The sequence below is a fragment of the Cibotium barometz genome, chromosome 36 (assembly GCF_041138505.1).
Source record: "Cibotium barometz isolate CiBa-2024 chromosome 36, ASM4113850v1, whole genome shotgun sequence".
Classification (NCBI taxonomy): domain Eukaryota; kingdom Viridiplantae; phylum Streptophyta; class Polypodiopsida; order Cyatheales; family Cibotiaceae; genus Cibotium; species Cibotium barometz.
Window position 1 is genome coordinate 48,359,005 of NC_141081.1, and position 17,325 is coordinate 48,376,329.

The 17,325-nt window shown below is 42.4% G+C and overlaps 1 long non-coding RNA gene across 2 annotated transcripts in view; it reads right to left on the minus strand.

Annotated features, from left to right (window-relative positions):
* Positions 1-17,325, minus strand: part of LOC147617986 (uncharacterized) — a 52,399-nt gene that overhangs the window by 11,800 nt on the left and 23,274 nt on the right. The window contains exon 1 of one of the 2 annotated variants that reach the window (XR_015262221.1): positions 13,430-13,565. The exons of the other annotated variant lie outside the window; for it this stretch is intronic. This is a non-coding gene — a long non-coding RNA (uncharacterized LOC147617986). Of the gene's footprint in view, positions 1-13,429; positions 13,566-17,325 lie in introns of those variants that run through there. 2 annotated transcript variants of the gene reach the window in all.

The window sequence follows — 17,325 nt, forward strand, 5'->3', positions numbered from 1 at the left end:
CTAACGATGATATCACGACGCTTTTATAGACAAGACCCGGATGAAGTTTCACGTTTATGCTTAGAACCATCTAAGAAACCATACTACTTGAAGACTGCTCATGTAGCAGTTGGAGGAATTCACATGGCTGGGAATCAAACACTCAAGAGAGTGCTATGGCTAGGAGTTTGGTGGCCTACCATGAAGAAAGAAACTCGTTTGTGATGCAGTGTGCAGATTGTAAGATCAGGACACCACTGCCACATACTACGTTGTTTCATGTTTCATTAGCACCCAAGTGGAGCTCCTATTTGGTTGAGTATTTGACCAATGAGTATTTGACCAACAGGACATTTCCTGAAGGAATGAGTAGAGCTCAACAAAAGTCTATTGAAGTTGAAGCACGCGACTATGCCATGGTTGGAAATCTGCTCTACAAGAGGGGCAAAGACCAATAGTTACGAATGTGTGCTATAGGAAATGAATACGTTCCTATACTAGAGCAAGCACATGCTGGACAAGCAACTGGCCATTTCTCAGCTGATACAACAGCCAAAGAAATCATGACTGCTGGGATTTGGTGGCCAACATTGTTCATGGACTCAGAAGAGTACGTTAAACGCTGTGATCATTGTCAAAGGACAAAGGTTCTGATGCGCCGAGGTGAGATGCCACTCCGACCAATGATGGGAGCAAGGGCATTCGCAAAATGGGGCATAGACTTTGTTGGACCAATACAGCCACCAGCATACTGCACCCAAGCTCAATACATCATAGTGCAACTGATTATGTGACGAAGTGGGTAGAAGCTAAGGCCACACCAAAAAATGATACCAAGACGACAGCCAAGTTTCTATACGAATTTGTGTTCACAAGATACGGCTTGCCTATCGAAATAGTGAGTGACAGAGGGACACACTTCATAAATGAGATAGTAGAATATCACCTGGGGGTATTAATGTTAATGAAGAAATGTTTTTTTTCTCGTCTCTCTTGTCTTGATTATGTTTTAATGTGCATGCATGAAGGACATGCTTGCGGGCAGACTCTGTCTCTCAAGCACCGACGAGTAGACTAGCAATCTAGTGTGGGATGGTGTCATGGCTACATAAGAAAGAACAAGCTTGCGGCAGACTGTGTCTCTCAACCACCGAGTAGATTAGCCATCTACTGCGGAAAGTGTTTTGCTTAAATGTGGATCCCAAGCAAGATGGGCTAAGGCACCTTTACGAAGCAGCATAGTTGAGGACGACTATGATTTAAGGGCAGGGTAATGTCATCAAATTATCATTTTGATACATTACCAATGTTTTTATGACCTCAGCACTTTATTTTGCTGGACACACAATGCATACGTGTCATCAAAATAAAGTCAAACTCATAAAAGATGACTTTCTCTCTCTAGATCTAGAGAGAGAAAGTACATGAAAGGACTCTAACAAAGTAAGGCAACTAACAAGAATGTAATGCTGGTCTATGGAAGGCCATAAGAGCAGAAGTACATTCATAAGTTGTTAGATGAAGCTAAAACGATGATTTTCTCACTCTATACCTAGAGAGATAAAATGCTCCATAAGACCTTAAGGGGAGCTAGGATGCAGCGAAAATGACAATGGAGCACTAGATCAGCTCAAAGACATTCATAAGCCGCTAGCTAAGTAATGCACATTCATATGTTGCTAGTTACAATGATTTTCTCTCTCTAGACCTAGAGAGAGAAAATACTCCAGAAGACCTTAACAAGAGCGAGAGCTCAACGGGAATGGACATGAAGTACGAGAAGTACTTAAAGACATTCATAAGCCATTAGCTAATGACCTAGGGATTCCAACATGCTTTATGAGAATCAAAATGACCTAGGAACGACCTCAAAACATATTAATTAAGTGTCAGAAGTCACCTGGGAGCGGGGGAACATGGCCCAGGGGGTGGGATAAGGTAGAGAGTGGATAAACTTGCTCCACAAGTCTCAATTAACCTATTATAGGTGAAAAGAAGGAGCTGGGAGCAAATGTACCCAAAAAGCACCTTTTCCTCCCAAAATAGAGGCCAGAATCTACTAAATCAAGCTCCTCACTCTCTAGATGGCGCAATTTCACCTCCCCCTCTGCTTTTCTTGCATGTTCTAACTCCCATATGCATATAAGGCATGCAGGTAGTCACCGCATAGCTATCGAAAGCCTCTTTCCACTTCTCTCTGCAATTACTAAGCTTCTCTTTGCAATTACTAAGCTATCGAAAGCCACTTTCCACTTCTTCTCTCTGCAATTACTAAGCTATTATAGTATTTATGGAAACGGAGGTAATCCCAGGCTTCCCGTAAGCTGAGAGGAGGGATTTTCGTATAAGTCGTATACATGAGAATATGACTCCAAGTTCTTCTCCTTCTCTCTGTAGGTACTCGGGGCTCGTGTAGCCTTGTAGTCCTTGAGAGCGGGAACTGGATTTGGCTTCTGGCAAGTTATTTGAGTCGTTATGCTGGTAGATTCTGAGGATCATAAGCCCTCCTAATCTATTTAGCAAGAAGACGAGACTCAACATCATGTACTATCTCTCCGATTGGAGAAATTAATACAAGTTCCTTTCGAGGGGGCCGACCTCATAAATGCGGCCCTCAATACTGTGTTCTTGTTGCAATCTTTTCTTTTAGCAAATGTTTACATGAATCATTAGCTTTTCTTCACAGTTATTGATCAAATTAAGTCTTTGCCAAGAAATACGATTACATGTGCAGCCCCACCCTGGAGAGTTGAGAGTGGCTACTCCCAAGTTGCCTGCCGTATCAGCACTCGGTGTCAGATTATCTTTAGACACACTACCCGCCATTCAACAATTGGTAAGTAGCCTGGAGTCTTGTTCTTTAGTCTACAAAGTGGTGGGAAGTATATGTTCTAGCAAGCAAGTTCAGACTTATATACAGGCTTTCTTAATCGGCATGACTTTCAAGATTGTGAATGTCTCTCCTTTGAGAAGAGGTTGTTTTAGAATAGAGTTTGAGTCACTGTTGGGGACACCATAGCTAGTGGCTTCTAACCCAACTCTCTCCAAATGAGTGAAGAGGTCGACTTAGGGAAGCTTAACCCGGCTAGCTCACGGAGGTTACCACACCTTGTCAAGATGTGGGAGTCTCTAGCTTAGCAATGGGATGACTCTTGGGGACTCTACTTATCTAACACTTCACTAATCGAATGGTTTAGCAATGGATGTGCTAACCCACTCACTCCTACTTAGCCACATGACTCAATACCAATGTGCGATCAACGGAAAGAGTGCTAATCCGAATCCACAAGTGTCACAAGCATATATCGAAGCCCACGAGTACTTCCCAAGCACCCAAGACCAACTAACCCTTGCCCACTTAAGCTTAATCAATACAAGCATGAGCAAAGAAGACTACAAGCAAGCATTACCATCATTCCATCCCTTCCCATCACCAATGCAAGCAATGAATCCTCAAGCAAGCCCACACAATGATTAATCTAGCACACAAGCATTCAAGCATTAAGCATTCACTTGACTAATCAAGCATACACACTAAGCATCAAGCTACTACTTAATCTCATTAAGCTAAGCTCAACACATAAAGCATGAAATGGTAGAATCATAAGCATAGAAAGAAGAAGCCATGGCATTCTCTATTCATCAATGAAGATTACAACAGAGCTCAAGCAAGAGTGCTTGGAGCCAAGCTTGGCTTAGAGAAGAGAGAGTGATAGAGAGCTCTATTGCTAAAGCTCACGATAGAATACAACCCAAAGAGCCTTATTTCCTTAGCTAAGCCCTCCTTTATAGCTAAGCTTCTATCTTTGACCACTTCCACACATGGGCGGACAAACTAATAACTTGGGTTTACATAGTTACAAGTTGGAACTCTTTCCAGCCCACATTCGGCTAAAATATATTACAATGCACTTCGACGTAAAGGATTAATTACGGGATTTAAATATGTTGACCCATTTCCCGCTTCCACCTTTACCGCTCCCGCCAGTCCGTCCATTCTCTTCTCCTCTTCTGTTTATCTTCTTTAATCTATCTTTTTCGCTTCGTCACTCAAGAAAGCATTGTATGGGTTTAAACAAGTTACCAGAGCATCATATGAAAAGATTCGTGCATACTTGGCTACACAAGGCTTGAAAAACAATCCTATTGAGAGTACCCTCTATGTAAATAGGAGTGGAGATATATTTCTAGTCATTGTGTTGTATGTGTTGGGACTAAAGGCCATTGTACCTTTAGTGTCCAGTCTGCTGGACGCCCATCACTAACACTAACTAATATTGTATAGTGTATATCATTCTTGATTATTATTTAGTGTGGATAAGGAATCAGCAGGCTACCTCTCCTGTACCTACATTTGTCTCCTCTCTCACTCTGTGCTCTCCCTCGGTCCACAACTGGTATCAGAGCAAAATGTTACTGATTAGGGAATTTTTTTGTAGGAATTGATTTTCGCAAAACTGCTCGCATTGTATGAAGGACGTCGTTGTTCAGACTCGGCACATTTCTGTGTCTCACAGACAGAGTGAGATTCTGCACACCAGATGGGAGATAATTCAAATTTTCTACACCTTGGTGCCTCTTATGGTTGACTCCATGTGTGCAGGTGCAGGCGTTCGTCTTGGACTGCTTTGAGAGTGCACTCATTGAGAATGCATGTCGCTAGTGATGTGGCGTGTATGAGCTCTATATGCTCTATGTCTTGCTGATGCATCTATGCACTGTTGGTGCATGAGCGGGACACACATTTCGATGCGTTTGATGCTTCTAGTGTGGTACACACTTCATTTGGGAGATTCCTTCAGTCCAGGTGGGAGCATTGATACTCTTGGTTTTATATCTATGTATACATGAGTGTGTGCTCATTCGGTGAGCACACACACACATCGAGTCTTCTACGTCTCGGCGGTTTCACACCCGCATGGCACTATTCCCCATTTCTTGACGGGCTCACCTGCAAGGTTTCCCTCATACACACAGTGGTTTGCAGGCAGACATTGATTGACAGCTTATGTATGTTCATTGTGGGTTCCTAGTTTGGACAGCCACTAGGCGGTATTACATCAGCATTTTCTCATTGTGGTTTAAATGTATATCGTATGTGGTGACCATGTATCTGATCTTAATGTGCATCCATCTATGAGGACCGAGTGAGGTTTTTGTGAAGCCCCTCTGGGGTGGATTAGGTACTAGAGTGTGCCTTGACTAGCCTCACCAAAGACCTCATATGCCTTATGGCTATGCGATGACGGATGTATGTATTATGTGGACAGGACAACGTATGGTATGCATGTGCTCAGTTGCTGTGTGGCATTGATATCATACAACTTATGCGTTCACTGATCAGAGTTGTTTCCCACATATAGTGAGTTTATGCATTTGATTTCATGATGTGTTGACAATAGTCAGTTTGGCATTGACCGTTTTATGGTTTGTATTGTCGATATACTGCCAAAATTCTGTTGAATTTTGCTTAGACATCTTGTTTTTTCTGAGCACCAGTTATGGCCTCTTCTTCGTCAGAGAACACTTTGGTCAACATAGAAAAGTTAGATGGCACCAACTTTTCATATTGGAAGAAGCAAATTTGGGATGTTCTAGTGCAGAAAAGGTAGATTAAGCCGATAAAGTTGCAAGGAGCAAAGCCCGAAGATATGTCTGAAGATAATTGGGATGAGCTGGCAAAGTCTACCATTAGAATTTCTTTGTCAAAATCAGTCGATTTTAATGTCCAAGAAGTAGATGGCGGTGCATATGATTTAAGGAACAAGTTGTGCGATCTTTATGAGAAGCAGAGTGCTGCATCTCAAGTCTATTGGCTAAAGAAACTTGTGGATTGTCAAATGAAGGAAGGGATGATAGTCTCAGATCATTTGAATGATCGCATTGAATGAATTCAATGCGATCTTTAGTCAACATGCACAGAAGATTCTAATTGTAGATCGGTTGAAAGCTATGTTTCTACTTACTACTTTGCCAGAGAGTTGGGACACATTCAGGACGACAATTAGTAATAGTGTAGCCCGCGAATGGACTGAAAATTCCAGATGTTGCTAGTGCTTTACTCACTGAGGAAGTTAACCGCAAGAATGTTGATGCTTCAAAAGGTGGCAATGCTCTTAGTGTTAGAGGAAGATCTAATGCAAGGGGGAAATCTGTTGAGAGAGGCAGATCTCATAGCAAGTCTCGTGATCACAAAGACATTGAGCGCTATCATTGCGGCATGTTAAAAAGGATTGCTACAAGTGGAAAAGAGAGCAAAAGAAGTTGGGTGGAAAGAATGATGATGCCAAGAAGGATGACAAAGGCAAGGCAAAGGTTGAAGAGGCAAACACTATTGTCCATGGCAGTGATGATGGTGACATTTGCTATGCCTCTACACTTGACTATGCATTTCTTGTTGCCACAAACAATGTGTCACAAAATTGGATCATTGATTAAATCATGTCATTGCAGTAACCGTGCAGCCATCTACTTCTTTGTGGCATCTCTGGTTAGGCCATATGAGCCAAAAGGGAATGAAAATCTTGTCTCGTTTCCGCTATATTCTTGAGTTTAATTTTTCAGATTTTTCTATTTATGATCATTGTTTGTTTGGCAAACAAACCACGTCAGCACATAAAAGAAGTGGCAAGAGGAAAAGTGAGCCTCTAAATTTGGTTCATATTGATGTGTGTGGGCCTATGCCTACTATGTCTTTGGGAGGTGCTTCATATTTTGCTACGTTTATAGATGATTACACACGGAAGATGTGGGTGTATCCTCTTAAGTTAAAGGATGAAGCCTTTCAGAAGTTTGTTGCACTAGTGGAGAATTACTGTAGCCAAAAGCTTAAGTGCTTACACACAGATAATAGTGGAGAGTATGTCTCTAAAGCCTTTCAGGACTTTTGTGACTTGAAGGGGATTAAGAGAGAGTTGACTGCTCCATATGATCCTCCACAGAATGGCGTAGCTAAGAGGATGAATCGTACGATTCAAGAGAGGATTTGTAGCATGTTGTCCAATGCTAGATTACCTAATGGTTTTTGGGTAGATGCTGTCAATACAGCTGTTCATCTTATTAATCGGTCACCTAGTAAGGCTTTAGATGAGAAGGTTCCAAAGGAGCTATGGTCTGGGAAAACTCCGTCTTATGGGCATCTTCGTGTTTTTGGCTGTGAAGCATATTGCCATGTCCCTAAAGAGATGGGGAATAAGCTTGACCCGAAGTCAAGGAAGTGCATATTCTCTTGGATATGGCAAATCTGGCAAAATGGGATATCTTTTGTGGGATCCGAAAGCCAGAAAGATTGTACACAGCCATGATGTTGTGTTCAACGAAGAGAAGATGCACAAGAAGCCTATACCTACTGTTGAGATACGCAGAGTGGTGATTCAAGAAGATGGACTTGTGCATAATAGAGTGCCAAATGCACCGAATGATGGGCACCAAGCACAAGGTATGCAAGCTGAGAATCTTCCCCTTGTGAATCATGATGGAGTGGAACAAAATGGTGGCATTGTTGAGCCAGCGTTGAGGAGGTCTACAAGGGTGACACATCCTCCAGATAGATATGTTCCATCATCGGATTATGGCATGCTGACAGATTGTGGTGAGCCTTCGTGTTATAAAGAAGCATGTTACGTGATGACAAGCTTAAGTGGGAGAAGGCTATGCATTCAAAGATGGATTCTTTACATAAGAATGCAACTTGGGACTTGGTACCTTTGCCAAAAGGAAAACATGCTTTGCCGTGCAAATGGGTCTATAAGTTGAAGGTCACACACCGAGTGATGGAAGGCCTACGTACAAGGCTAGACTAGTTGTCAAAGGGTTCAAGCAAGAGAAGGGTGTTGACTTTGATGAGATTCTCTCTCCTATAGTCATGATGACCACTCTTCGGTGTGTTCTTGCTTTGGTTTCCAGAGAGATCATGGAACTTGTCCAAATGGATGTCAAGACAGTGTTCTTGCATGGTGATCTTCATGAGGACATTTATATGCAGTAGCCATAGGGTTTTTGTTGTGAATGGCAAAGAGAACTTGGTGTGTAAGCTCAAGAAGAGTCTTTATGGTTTGAAGCAAGCGCCAAGGGAATGGTATCATAAGTTTGATGCATTCATGAAGTCTCAAGGTTATAGAAGGAGTGAGGTGGATCATTGACTCTATACGAAGAAGGCCGTCGATGGTAGTCTTTTGATCTTGATTCTTTATGTGGATGATATGCTCATAGCTAGGAAGAACACCTATGAAGTAGATGCTTTACAAACAAAGTTGCATGAGAACTTTGACATGAAGGATTTGGGAGAAGCCAGTCATATTCTCGGCATGCGTATCATGTGAGATAGGGATAAAAGGTTACTTGTCTCAAACTAAGTATGTATCTAGAATACTCAAGCATTTCAATATGGAGAGGGGGAAGACAATAAGTACTCCATTGCCTCCATATGTGAAACTTAGCCAAGATGACTGTCCTAAATCAGATGAGGAGAAGGCTGAGATGGTCAAGGTTCCTTATGCATCTACAGTTGGTAGTTTGATGTATGCCATGATTGCTACACATCCAGATATTGCATTTGCAGTGGGAGTAGTTATAGCAGATATATGGCTACTCCTGGCAAGAAGCATTAGGAGGCAGTGTGTGATGAGGTACTTGAATGGTACTAAGGGGTTGTGCATTTGTTTTGGAGGCAAAGAAGCAAGTGTATTTGGTTACACGGATGCAGATTATGCAGGGAATGCGGACAACAGAAGTCTACTTCAAGCTATGTCTTTATATTCACTGGTGGTGTAGTTTCATGGATATCTCGTTTGCATAAATGCACAGTTATGTCTACCACACAGAAGCGGAATATGTTGCAGCATCATAAGCTTGCAAGGAAGCTATATGGTTTACTTGTTTAGTGGGAGACTTGGGCATTATAGTAGAGGTACCAATTTTGCATTATGATAGTCAAAGTGCTATCCAGTTGGCATGGAATCCAGTGTTTCATCCAAAGACGAAGCACATTGATGTGAAGTATCATTTCATTCGTGAGGTGCTTGACGACAAGCGCATCCAGCTTTTCAAGATACATACAGATGATAACCTTGCAGATCTTCTTATGAAGAGTTTATCCTCCGAGCGGTTTGCACATTGCTGAGAGTTGATGGGCATTATGTGAAGCTATCCTTACCCTTCACTAACATGTACATATTCAGCTCTATGGCTGATGGTCCTCTCTTAAAGGCACACTGGCCTTTAAGTGGGAGGTTGTTAGGACTAAAGGCCATTGTACCTTTAGTGTCCAATCTGGCCGCCCATCACTAACACTAACTAATATTGTATAGTGTATATCATTCTTGATTATTATTTAGTGTGGATAAGGAATAAACAGGCTACTTCTCCCGCACCTACATCTGTGTGTGCATCTCTCCTCTCTCTCACTCTATGCTCTCCCTAGCTCCATAGTATATTGATGACATGCTGATCATAGATCCAAATGAGGAACATATTGCTGTATTTTAGTCCCAATTGTGATTAGCTTTTGAGATGTTTGTTGCACTATTACTTGGGCATTGAGTTTAAGTCACATGTTGATGGGGATATGACTTTGGTGTGAAGATTTGGACTTGAAGACTGTAAGCTTGTCGCCACTCCAATGGAACTAGGCTTACGTCTTAGTCTTCATGATGTTGGGGATCCTTTTGATGCTAGTCTCTATCAGTAGGCTGATGGATGTCTTTTTAATGTGTATAATAGTCGGCTTGACATTCAGTTTATAGTTGATTAGATTTATGCATAGCCTAAATACAATGCATTGATAGGCTATTAAGCAAATCTTGTTGCTATTTACAGGGCACAAAACACCTTGGCTTGTTTTTCCCAAGGGGGGATCATCAAAGTAGCCAGGATTGCATGCTTTTACAGATTCTGATGATTGGGCTGGTTGGTAGGACGCACGTGTGTCCACTAGTAGATTTTGCTTTTTGTCTTGGTCATTCATGTATCTTAATTCTCATGACTCAGCAAGAAGCAACCCATTGTGGCCACATTTCGTTGCGAAGTTGAGTATAAGGTAACATTCACAACTACCGTTGAGTGTCTTTGGCTCATACACCTTATGGACTAATTTGGGTGTTGGACAATCCTCGTCCACTATCATCTTCACTGACAATCAGAGCGCATTGGCAGTTTTAAGAAACCCAGCTTTTCATGCTCGCACAAAGCACATTGATGTGCACTATCATTATGCTGTTAGGGAGAGACTCTCAGTAGGAGAGATCGGCATGGCTTATGTGCCAATGTAGAACAACATTGGGGATCTTTTCATAAAGGCTCTATGTCATGGGAACTTTCAAGCTTTTCACAAAGCTTTAGGCTTACTCCCCTTTGTGGACTGAATGTCCTCCTTGAGTTGGCACCTACCCTATACATTTGGTGTCAGCTCTCGTCATTCACATCATCACTCTCAAGGGGGTTTTGTTGCCATACACTTATGATAGGACTGTCAAGACACTTTTTCCCTCGTTAGGAGGTTTTTTTACCCAAGCATGTACATATAGCTAGTATGTACTAGTCTAGGGTTATCACTTCTTGGTACACTTATTACAATACATTATCTTCTTGTTGTGTTCTCTCAAGCTTCTTCTTCCTTTTGTGTGAGGTGTTCATTGTTGAAACCCTACGCCTAGATCAAACAGTAAAGGTAGTTGTAAAGAACCAAATTTCTTTTCTCACATTGACAATTTGCTTTATGGTTGATATTGTAATCAACCCCAACTATCAACTTAACACTACCTTATGTGCAAAAGAAGAAGCCTATGTGTCAATTGGCTAGATACGGGCTAGATACAAAGCACGTCAATAGCCAAGATACAAGCCCCAAATGTGGCGAGTACTCCCAATTGGATTTCTTAAAAAAAAAAACTCGCATATGCATGAGCTTGTGTAGCTTCTATGACTTTTCTGTACATCTCTAGCTGCCTAGTCTCTTCCACCGGATCAGGGTAAGTTCTCCACCTTTCCTCTAAGGTTTCCAAGGGTTTCAGTCTAGCTTCATAGGCTTTTAATAAGCCCTCCAATGGTTCAAAGTGTTTGTCAGCTAGAACCGACCCTCCTGAACTCTTTTCCTTTCCTTCTTCTAGAGGTTTAGGTTCTTTTGGCTCCTCAAGAGCTGATAGTTCCTTTTCTTTGTTCTGTGGTTTTTCTGGAACAACTTGCTCCTTTTCCTTTTGTTTTAGTTTAGCGGCGGCGGCGGCTCTCCTAGCTCTTCTGGCTTTCCAGCTCCGCGTGGTTCGTTTGCTACCCTCGCTAGGTGCATCATTTTTTTTCTTTCTCTGCAATTTTAGGATCTTTTGCCTTGGCTTGAGCTTGTGCACGGGTTGTAAATTTTAATGGCACAATAAGCTCAGACTCCGATGAACTTGACGAACTCGTGGTGGATGGTAGTACTTCAACATAATTAAGAGTAGTCTTGCCCTTGACTTCCGGATTTACCGGACAATCTTGCACTAAATGCTTTAATCCACAGTCGACACAAAACCTAGCCAGGTAAGGTATTACTGGCTTTTTACCATCTCGTTGTGGGACTTCCTCGTCCTTGTGTGGACAGTCTCGGACCCAATGATCACCTCCACACTTATAGCATGGTCCCTTAGGGGTTGCCCAAGGCGGATAATCCCTCGGTTGATAAGGTCTTGGTGGTGGTCCTGTTTCTAACCATTCCATTAGCAATGAACCATAGCGTATTGTGATCCATTTGATATGATCTTTCTGAATCAACATTAGAGCTACTGGCCATTGAAGTGTAAGGTTGTACTGGCTCTGGAATTGCTTCCATGCCTTCTTCATAGTAGTTCGTGACGGGCACTAATGCTCCATCAGAAACCGCTTCGTCGGGTTGTACTAGCCTTATGGCTGCAGCACCTAGCAAAGGAGGTTGATTTCCCGAGACAGGTTGAGCCCTTTCTGCTCCTGGATGGTTTCATGCTCTCTGGTATTGAGGTGCTCCACCCAAGTTTTGGTTCATGCCTTGCTCCCTCAGATGCCGTATCCGATGGTCACTTACCGGACATCTAGAAATGTACTGGCGTAAGCGATTTGCGCAATCTCTTACTGTCTCTTTTTCAGCTTGTTTAAAATCTTGTATAAGCGTGCTGACACTATGTTTGATGCCAGTCTTGGTGAATGCAGCAATGAAGTCTTCTTCTAAAGCTTCAAATGTTTCAAAAGCCTTAGGATCTAAGGTTTGGAACCAAGAGAGAGCTTTAGCCTCCAAGGTTACTCCGAAACCTTCAACCAATACGTGAAGATCAATGACTTCTTCTGCTCTAGCCACCTGTCTGAATGATGCCAAGTGATCATGTGGATCACCTGAGCCGCTATATTTCTTAACCCACTTTTTGGAAATGAGTTGGTTTCACTTTACTGCGAGTGGGTTCCCATGATGATCTACCTGGCCTAAACCCTGTGTAGACACCATTCGTGTGTGGTATGATACTGGTGGTCCTATTGGCACTCTACTTGCCGGATGACCACTCGTGGCATGCGTTATTCCCGAACCCGCTGGTCTGTGTGAGGTAGGAGATCTTGGAGCTACAAACCCCTCCACAAAAGATACTCGTGTGGTAAGCTTGGAGCCATAGGAGCACTAGGTGCTAGATAAGATAGTGACACACTAGGCACGGGATAAGGAGTTGGACTTGGCGTGTACCTTGGTACAGGCATAGGAGTTTTGACCGCCGAAGTACTTGCATCTCCTTTGTTAATCATAGTCACTGGTATTCCCATGTCAGTGAACATCACTGCTTCATCTTCTAGCAGTAATCCCCATTCTTGGCCAAATTTGTCTAAAAAGACGGCCGACCTCGAAGGACCTACTGCTGCTTTGAAATACACATATAAGACCTTCTCGTCAGATAAGCTGTGAGAGGTAACGGGTTGTTGTGTATGTAGTAGAAATCAGTCCCCGAATCTTCCCTTTTTTACATGGCCTTGATTGGATCGTCTATAAAGACTTTTTTAGTCCATAGAGGATTAACCAATCGCAGTCCTAGTGGGTGGTACCTTTGTTCCAAAATGTGGATCGAGAGGCACTATGCTCCCCAACACATCTACAACGTGAGGATTCTCAACTACTAAGTACATTACTCCGTCCCTTCCCATGTAGCGATCGTCTTGATAGTTTACCCATGGTGCTGGATCAAACTCAGAGGTATGATCCTCTATCTTTACTGCAAAGCGATTCATCGCATCACGATAGATCTTTGCCCCGTAGGTATTTTCCATACAATATGTTATTTTATCGTCACATACGTAAGCTACATCCTCTATTGGTGCACTTACGTTAGGCTGTGACCTAGCTGTGCTCCCTTGTGTTGAGGCTCTGCTCCTAACAACACTTCTTGCCGGATTACCAGACCTAATTACAGCTCCCGACCTCAGGTTCATTATAAAGACTTCAATCAAAAAAATAAACCGAACCTGATACCTTGTGAGTGACCAAAGCTAAGTCCTGGTAGTAGCTGCTATACTCCAATTGCTTAAGCCTGGAATCAATCAAATCTTTAAGCAGTATCTGGCTCCTTACTTGAGATATATGCTGAAACTTGGTGTATGAATTGTGAAATTACAGATGCTTGTGCTATGTAAGCAATCAGTTCACCTGTGCATCTGCAATATGGCATTCATTAGCAGTGCAGAACCTTGGCTGTTGTTAACACAAAATCCATGATACCTTGCAATCCAAAAGGTATTTTGAAGTACCGTCTGGCTCATTATGCTCCTTATCAATAGGCCTTCAAGACTAGATAATCAAAACCTAGCAGTATAGAGGACCACAAGAGATCGCGATCTCTTGTCTGATGAACAGTGACCTGTTTTGATCAGCCAGGCATGTAGAGCACCTTCACTTGGGTCTAAAAAGTATGTTGACACTCAAAGATGGAATCAGTAAGCATATCAGAACATAAGAATTGTGTCTGGCAATACGCTAAACTGATGATAACAGATGAATTAGAGCTCACATTCATGTACCCTCACTGTGATCTACAACCATAGGGCAACATACCCATGCAGAGAGATGTGTACAGTATGTTGAACAACAAGAGATGCAGAGAGATGTGTACAGTATGTTGCAGGACAAAATTTCAGCAATGGAGTCCAGCTCTCTACCACAGTTAAATCATGCTATTTTTAGCTGTTCTATCATTCCAAAATCACTTTCAACCTTTAAAAACACTCTGAAACAAGCAGATAACTCCAATTGAGCGTTTTTATCGGTTTTAGGTGCTAAAATGATGAGAACTAGTGATTCTGAGCTCAGGTTCAGGCTCCAGCATGGTCATTGTGATCCTTAGACATAGGCCTACAAGTCTGGTTACTCATCCACTAGCAATATGTAGAGCAGCAAGAAATCGCGATCTCTTAGTAGCTGCTTCACAGTGGTATGCTTTGATGTGCCAGAGTTGTTGAGGATGATGATATTAGGCTTGTGAGAAGGTTGGACATACAAGTTTTTTGTCAAAAGTGCCTTCAAAAGTGCAAAGCAGTTCTATTTGGAAGGTTTTCAGCAAGTAAATCCAACTTTTAAGTGGTCAAGTCATAACTTTTTGGTTTGAGAGCTTGGGATATAGTTATTTCAACTGTATATGATGCATGCAAGCGGTCAAAGTTGAATGTTCTTTGATAAGAATGCTGAATGATGCAAAAATCGCTGTTCCTTGATCTTTTTCAAGCATAACATGCACTTCTATTTGTTCAATGGAGCTCAAAACATGCACATAAGCTATTCACACATAGGTGCTCAGCATGGTATGTTCAACATGTACCTCTATGCACAGGACAAGAGATCGCGATCTCTTAGCTGATACACAGTGGCATATTCTGATTTGACCAACATGTAGAGGACACTTAGTAATATACAAAAAGTATGTTTCCCATGAAAAGTTGATCAAGCAAGCATATCAGAACTGAGTTTTTGTGTCTGTGACGGTGCTAGATTGATGATTACAAGCAATTGAAAATTCACATGTGGTGTGTTACATGTCCAGCATGCATAATTCATATAGTACTACACATCCATGCATAAAAAATGTAGCTGTGTGCACATGACAAGAGATCGCGATCTCTTGTTGTTGCAGGACAAAATTTCAGCAATCATCAAAAACTCTCTACCACAGCTTCGTCATGCAAAACTAGAGTGTTCTAGCATCCTGAAATGATTATGCCCCTTTTCAAGCTCATACAACAAGCATTGGATTCTATTCGAGCCCTTTTTTCCAAGTTATGGTCAACGCGCCAATTTTATGGTTTTCACGCTATCTCACGGGTTCGGTAGGACCTACCTAACCTACTCCTAATGCGGAAATAAATAAAGGTGCAATGAATAAAATAACAAAGAATAGACAATACAGAAGAAAAAACGTCAGAAAGGGGTTTTCTAAAATCCTAATTTCTTATGGTTCAATGAAGCGGAACACTGCAACATCCCATATTGCACAATCTCACTACACACAACCTTCCTAATCCTATGAAGTCCTCGAGAGTCCCACCCCCTGGCTGCTTCGAGAGCCCTGCAGCCCCGCTTCAACCTCTCACTTAATCTAACGTAAACGGAGTGCTCTAAACGAATTTAGAGGAACCTTGGCAGTGGACCACATTGAGTTCCTTGATTTCAATACTGCTCTTGCCCTTATTATCTGCTTCAGGCTTCTTCTCATCAGACCTTTTCTTATTGTCTCTCTGCCATGTACGACAATCTTTCTTCAAATGCCCCTTTTTATGGCAATGATAGCACTCAACATTACGCAAAGACTCTCGATTCGCTGCGAGCACCCTTGTGGTCTTTCTCTTTGGCACGGTCTTTAGTGCGCCCCCTCACCCTTTGAGGATTCAAGAGATTTTTTGCAAATCTCTTCCGTCAACAAGCTAGTCCTGTAGAGCGGGTGCCGAGTTGCTAATTGCGGTACAAAATGTGTCCCAAGATGAGGGTGAACTACATAGCAGAAAAATGCATCTGACCTCTTCACCGAAGTTTAAACTTTGTGCCATAAGGTGCGAAAAAATGCTGTTAAACTCATTGAGATGGCCAGATATATTGGTACCTTCTTTCATGCGAAGATCAAACAACTTCTTCATGAGATAAACTTTGTTGCTCGCGCTTTTGCTCTCATAGTTTGCGATGAGTTTGTTCCATACACCCATTGCCATAGTCTCCTCAACAATGCTGAAGTAGACCGATTCTGCCAAGTGCAACCGAATGATAGACCGAGCTTTTGCATCAAGCTGTTTCCATTGCGCATCGTTATAGATGCCTTCAGGCCTTTCCGTAATGGGCTCTATTTGCCCTTTCTGTATCAAGACATCATGAATATGTTCTTTCCATATAGGAAAGTTGGTGCCATCAAACTTGCGGATATTGTAGATGTCCTTCTCACCGCTACTCGAGGCCATAACTGCACTCTAACCCAAAGAACTCTGACAACTCTGCAAAAAATCCGACGGAGTCTCCCCTGTAAATGGAGCAAAATCAGCCAATGATACGAGTGTTCTCTGACACTAGAAACCAATGGCAAAACGCATAGAAATTATGGGAAAAATTCGGCAGAGTTTCCCCTGCAAAACGAGCAACTGAACCAGAAACCAGTGATAAAACTGAGCGTAGAAAGCTCATGCGCTGAACATGCACAATATGACTGTCACTCTGAGCATCAAAAACTGGGCATAAACCGTCTACTAAACCACAGTAACTCTGTGAGGCATAAACTGACTCAATGCCTCAGCGGCTAGTGACAGCAATACATGCAATCCAAACTGTCTAACCACAGTAAACATACATCCTGTAGTCGATGTCGAATATGGGGTGCTCGAGGGATACTCCAGCTGTACCTAATCCACCAGTGTGTCCTACGCCACGCTCGGATCACACCAGCTTCATAAAACCTCACGCAGGGCCCTCACAAATGGCTATGCAACTATCCAAATACGTAAAATAAACCACAATGTATATACATCCACAATAGTCCAGTGTCTCTGACTGCTGCTGCGGTGGTCTGTCTCCTAGCGTGACTCACAACCAGAAGACCTACAATATCAATACATCAATCTGCTAGGTGCATGCCAATAGTGCAGAGCCGTCGTATGGCTGCACCTCCCCTAGAACCTGGCAAGCACAGTAAACAGTGCAGATCGAAGCGTATCTGATGATATGTGTACCTGGACTGAAGAATGCTCCCGGAGATGATGATGTAGCCGATCCCGCTAATAGATTTGAAGTAGATCTCAAACATGCACTGAGAAGTTGGGAACAGAGCAGATCTGGAGCCGAACGTAGTATGTGCTGTCCTGACAAAAATTTCGAAATAACTCCAAAATGGTGCAGAATTT